Raw genomic sequence first — 6,280 nt, 5'->3', positions numbered from 1 at the left:
GGGGAAACAGATCAATAACCCTATCCTACATTTTCGCTGGACAGTTCTTCCTTGTCTTCCATTCCAGGGTTACCAAAAGCAAAAACCATTTCGTCCCAGGGAGGAGCTATGGTAATTCTTAAGCTATACCACGTGTAATGTAAGGCTCTTGCATCTAGCCCATTGGCTTACATCGTGGTGCCATTTATCAAATGAAATGGTGAGGGTTGAGTCCTCCAGTGCGTAGCTATGCATTTTTAACGAGAACCAAGGCCAGATCTATGATTTCCAGCTCTACTAAGCTTAGGTCTTGGGTATTCGCCCAGCAAGCAGGCTTCAGGGGCATGTAATCCCTTTATATTGAGTAGACCCTCTAACTGTCTTGGCACTTGTCTCCAGAATACCTCCACCTTAATACATAACCGCACCATGTGTGAAAAGTCTGAATCATGACAACTGTATCTGGGGAGGTGAATGTCAGCTGATCTTCGGATAAGATTCAGTTGCCTGGGGACATAGTCATGTAGGTGATTGAATTGGATATTTGTAAATCTTACATTCCTAAAGATTTCCTACATGTGCACCAAGAGCCTACTCCACCCTGTCAGTAAAAGTCTTGGTCAGAGTATTTTGCCACTTCTCTTGAAGTCCTGTCACTTGCGGGTTAGTCATATTGATGGATCTATATAGCCATGTTAAGAGGTTCTGGGTGTTTCCCATTGTAAAGAGCAGCTGAAGTGACAATCATTTATGTGTAAGGCATTACGCAAAGTGCAAAGATCTACAACATAATCTTACCACTTGTGGCAACGCATTTATTTGTATAAAAGTGTGATTTGGAAAAATAGTATTGCAGACACAACAACTAATGGTTGTGAGGTTAAGTTCTCATAAAATAATGAATCTGTTTTCTAATTTCATACGGATTGTTTTAGGTTGAGGCCAGAGATTTTTAGTACATATATCTTTCTTATTTTGCAGGATTCTAGTGCTGTTATTTTTGCATGAATTATGTGCGAAATAAAGCACACTGTTGTTGATTAACTTCCTTTTGGAATCTTGCTTGGTGTTTAAAAAGTATTTTGACATAACCGGAAAAATAGGTTTAAATTGGACAATGAATTGTTTTAGGATTTACAAGTTTTATTTGTACAGAAAAATCTTTTACTGTCTTACACCTTTTCTAACTACTGTTTCCCTATTCTCTTGAAAGCAATTGGGGCAAAGTAAATTAACAATCACGTTCTTCTGTTCAATAATTGTGACATTGATATCAGAATCCAAAAAATGTCAACTCATGCTCCTGGCATTGCTTGGGTCATTGTCTCCTTTTCACATTTGTTTCAGCCTTAGATACTTAACTCGCCTTGCTCATTGTCCCTGTGTTCCTGCATTGTTTCTGAAATAAAAAAAATAATACAGCCCATAAGGTATTGCAAGTCAAATTATATGTTTTAGGGTTCAATACATTTTACTCCGTTTTTACATGAATTATAGATTAAATAAGTAGAAGATATGTAAAACGAACTACTAAACCCACTTTCACCAAAACCTCCCACAAATTTCCCTGGCATTTCTAATGATGATTTAAGGTTAGTGGCACATTGCATTCCTCAATACACTGGTATTCAGAGTTTTCTACTAATCCCCACCTTTTATAATGTAATGGATCCATGTACTTAAACTCTTTCACAGGACAGCCTCCACCAAAACATTCAACAAATAGTGCCTCTGAGAGAATAACATGTATCTGTAGTCTTGTGTATGATACTGGCAGATCACATCCCACAATTACCCAAACCTTTAATACCAGGGGCGGTGCATCCGTTGGGGCGTTGCCCCACTAACCACATGGACACGGAGGAAGATTGACTTCACCGCCGGCGTCCTGACTAGAAATCCGGCCGGCCGGAGTCAGTCAGGAGGGCGTGTTGCTGAAGGGGGTGGGGCAGCACTAGAGGGTTGGGTTTGTTGTTGACAGACACAGACTGAGTGACAGCAGCAGGGCAGGCCCAGTGTGCATGTTCAGGTTTGGGCTGGTAATTTTTGTGACCAGCCCGAACATGCGTACTAGTATAGCCTGCAGTGCCCTGCATTATGAGAGCGAGCGAGGGCGAGGGCTGCTATTGGCCAGTGGCCGCAGCCCCCGCTCTCTTATGGGCGGGCACAGTCCATGCCCTAGCCAATCCTGGCGCTGCTGGAGCAGCGTCTGGATTGGCTGAGAGGGGTTGCCACTTTGCACCAGCCACTCACGAAGGCACCAACGCGGCGGCGGACCCCGGCACAGGAACAAACAGCAGAGGCTGCGCAGACCTGGCGGTCAGGTAAGTTTTCACAGTTTAAAAAAAATGTTTTACTTTATTTTTAAACCCCCCGGACCCCCACCCTCGCGCGACACCCCCCACGCATATTGCTAGCCACCACTAGGACGGAGCCGCAGATATTGTGTTACCGCGCTCTGGCTTCAGATGGATGAAAAGCCGCTTAAGCGCTGCTTGCAGATAGATGCGCCCGCGCGCTTGTATTTGGACAGTTGTACTTCATTCTCAGTGCTTATGCTCATGAATCTTGCTTACAACATTCTTCAGCATTTGGGTGTAATTTCGGTGCTGTTTCTGGCGGAGAGCAGCACTTGTCAGAGGCATTCTTTACCTATCATGAAAGAAATGTGTAACCTGGTGCTGAAATTAATTAGTAGCTCTTGCATGTGAAGAGGCCACATGTCTTATTTTTGCTTGATGTGAAGCAGAGTTTTAGTTAAGGTGTGAAGATAGAGCCCCTCTCATTGAAGCTTTGTGTGGCCTGCCTGTTTGGTTAGCTGTTAACCAACTATAGTTTTTATGTAGCGCCTTCTGCTTTAGACGTGTCTTTGTAACGCAGCAAATGACAGACGTAAGGCATACTCCTGCGATTTATACACTTCTTTAGATGGAGGCAGAGGGTGTTGTTTTTGGCCAGTCACAGTGGTCTTAAAGGTGCAGACACACCTTCTATATGGGACAGCTCATTAGCTTACAAGTAGGAAGCTGCAAAAAAGTTATTGTTATTTTTGCACAAAGCCATAAAACAGAAAACGTCTGACATTAAATACCACAAGCTACCCGCTAAATGCACCACACACACCACTAATTAGCAGCTCTATGAAATACTGAAATCCAAAACTTTTTTTTTTTTTTTTTTTTTTTTTTTAAAAAACCTTTATTTGAGCAAGCAGAAATGTACAAGGATGGGCCTACAACCACACGGGCCAGCCGCTAAAAAGGAGTAGACACATATCACATATGCCCGCAGAGGTAACCATCAATCAACAATGCAATACTCCACATTATATACAGGACCAAAACAGGTTTTATATATATGAAAGAACAAACATACAGAAAGGCGAGAGTGTATCACTGAAGGTCAGCCCAAGGGACGCAAGGGGGGGACAGCAGCGGAGGTGCAGTAGTAATATCCTAAGCACTAAGGAGTATGGAGTGGGGGGGGGGGGAGGGGGGCAGAGATCAGGAAGAAGAAGGGGGGAAGAGCCGGAGACACCAGCTCAGTCCCTATATGAAGATTCCGGGAACGCTAGCCTAAGGAGATAGGGTAATCTCGATAGTGTCCACAAGGGGAGGAGTACAAATGTCGCCACGGTATTCGTTCCATTGACCCCACACCTTCACCCATGCCCTGGGTCTACCCCTGGCCACATAGACAGTTTTCTCACGGAACATGGACCAATCCATATTATCCTCCCATTGCGAGAGGGCAGGGGGCCTGGAGGCCCCCCAGAGTTGCGCAATATCTCGCTTCGCAATCATATAGCCCAGGGTGGCCCATCTAGTCTGTGCCACCGAATAGTCCGTGGGCTCCCAAACATTCAAAAGACAGCGACGAGGTTCCGGTCGCAAGGATATCCCTGTCACCACAGTCATCAGATCAAGCACGGCCACCCAATAAGCAGCCACCATCGGGCACTCCCAAAGAATATGCAGGAAAGTAGCACGCAAACCACATCCACGCTTACACAGTCCATCGGAGGAAAAGCCCATCACCATCAGTCGCGGTCCCGTCACGTACACCCGATGAAGGATCTTCAATTGGACCAGACGGAGTCGAGCCGGTATAGCCACCTCCTTCGGAGAGGAGAGGGCCGATTGCCAATCCTCATCATCAAGTTCCAACCCATCTCCCATCCACTGTTCCCGAAGTCGGGCCAATAAGTCAGTCCGATTGTTAATCAACTTTTTATAGATCAGGGAGATAGTACTATCAGGAAGATGTTCGTCAAGGATACGGTCTTCAAGTGGGGAAGAGTCAGGCGGAATCTCACCAGGAGCAAACACCGAAACCAAAGCGTGCCTGATCTGTAAATAACGAAAGAATTCCCGACTACTCAGGCCGTAGTCAGCCTGGAGGGCCTGAAACGGGCGCACAGAACCCTTAGAATATACATCCCCCACTTTAGAGATCCCAATCAAGTCCCAACGGTCAAAACCCTTGGAAGACCAAAGACCGCCCAGACGTTCTGAAGCATAAAGCGGCGTCGCCAACGTCAAGCGATCCTCCCAGCCCAGGCTCACATTCGCAGCACGCCACACTGTCAAAGCAGTCAAAGTAGGTCCCACAAGATGGCGCCCAGCGGAGCGAGAATAGAGCACTCTATTAAAGTCACCTCCCGGAAGCTGAAGTTTATCCATCTCAAACGCCGGATTACGACCCGGAGAGAACATAGCGTGATTAATAGCGGACAGATGGGAAGCCCAGTAGTATCTCTTAATATCGGGGAGCGCCATGCCCCCATCGTACCACGGGATGGAAAGTTTCGCGAGAGCAATGCGCGGTCGCCCATCCCAAATAAGTTGCCTCTGAAGGCTCTCAATCTCCCGAAAATAGGTCTTGGGGATAGGATCATAATAATTCTGGAGAGCGTAGAGAAACCGCGGTAGTGACATCATCTTAAACAGGGCCGCCCGACCCAGTGGAGACAGGGGAAGTTTGCGCCAGCGGGCAACGTCCAAACGGAGCCTAAGCAACGGGGGAAGGAGATTTCGATCAAAACGAAGGGACGGATCCAAGGTAACGAAAACCCCCAAGTATTTGAAACCATCCCGGACCACCTGAAGAGAAAGTCTACTCGGCAACGGAGGCAAGATACCAGATAAAACGTATACACAGGATTTAGACCAGTTGATGACGAGGCCTGAGTTAGCGCCAAAGGACGCAAGAACGTCAAATAAAACAGATAAAGACTTGCGAGGAGAAGTAAGATACAAGAGGATGTCGTCCGCATAAAGCGAGACGCGGTCTTCGAAGTCCGGGGCCCAACGAATACCTTTAAGGGACGGTTCCCAACGGAGCCAGGCCGCCAACGGTTCAAGAGCGAGCGCGAACAACAGAGGGGACAAGGGGCAACCCTGACGGGTACCCCTGCCCAAGGAGAAGGGGGCCGACACTCTACCGTTCACTACAACTTGCGCCAGAGGTTCCGCGTACAACAGCCTAACCCAGCTAATAAACTCGCACCCGAATCCAAATTTCTCAAGTGTCGCCCATAAATAGGGCCACTCCACAGTATCAAAGGCCATGGAGGCATCCAGGGACGCCAAAATGGCCGGTTCAGTCAAAAGCCCCGCCCTCGCCAGCGCGCCGTGGAGGCGACGTAAATTCAGAGCAGTGTTGCGATGCGGGATAAAGCCAGATTGATCCGGATGGACCAACTCCCCAAGAACCGAAAGGAGACGGGTCGCCAAAAGTTTAGCCAACACCTTAGGTTCAACATTTAATAGGGATATGGGCCTATATGAGGAACAGAGGTCACGCGGTTTACCCTCTTTGGGAATGACGACGATCGTCGCCAGACGCTGATCATAAGGAAGTATGTTCCGCTCACGAGATTCTAGAAACATGGCGCGGAGATACGGCGCCACCTTATCGGGGCGTAATTTGTACAACTCAATAGGCAAACCGTTCGGGCCCAGTGCTTTGCCCGAACGGAGCGATCGAACTGCATTGGCTATCTCATCATTCGTAAAAGGGGAGTCCAAAGCAATACGGTCCAAGTCGGTGACACAGGGCAAAGTGATATCACGCAGAAGAAGGCGGGAGTCGGCAACATCCCTCACAGACACGGGAGCATATACCACACGGAAATATTCCGCAAAACGATCAACAATGGCGGTCGGATCAATCACATTCTCACCACTCGCAGACTGAATCACGGGCACCACACGATTAACTCTCTCTTTCTTGTCCAACCACGCTAGGAGTTTGCCCGCCTTGTCACCCACATCGTACAATCTGCCCTGCTGCTCACGAA

General features: G+C 47.6%; 1 pseudogene across 1 annotated transcript in view; it reads right to left on the bottom strand.

Annotated features, from left to right (window-relative positions):
* Positions 1-1,101: 1,101 nt before the first annotated feature.
* The window catches only part of LOC144784514 (integrin beta-1-like), a 369,893-nt pseudogene continuing 364,714 nt past the window's right edge, over positions 1,102-6,280 (bottom strand). The window contains exon 15 of the transcript XR_013601670.1: positions 1,102-1,378. The product of XR_013601670.1 is annotated as an integrin beta-1-like (transcript). The remainder of the gene's footprint in view (positions 1,379-6,280) is intronic.

This window comes from Lissotriton helveticus, chromosome 10 (genome assembly GCF_964261635.1).
Source record: "Lissotriton helveticus chromosome 10, aLisHel1.1, whole genome shotgun sequence".
In the NCBI taxonomy this organism is placed as follows: Eukaryota; Metazoa; Chordata; class Amphibia; order Caudata; family Salamandridae; genus Lissotriton; species Lissotriton helveticus.
This window is presented reverse-complemented; position numbering and strand designations above follow the sequence as displayed.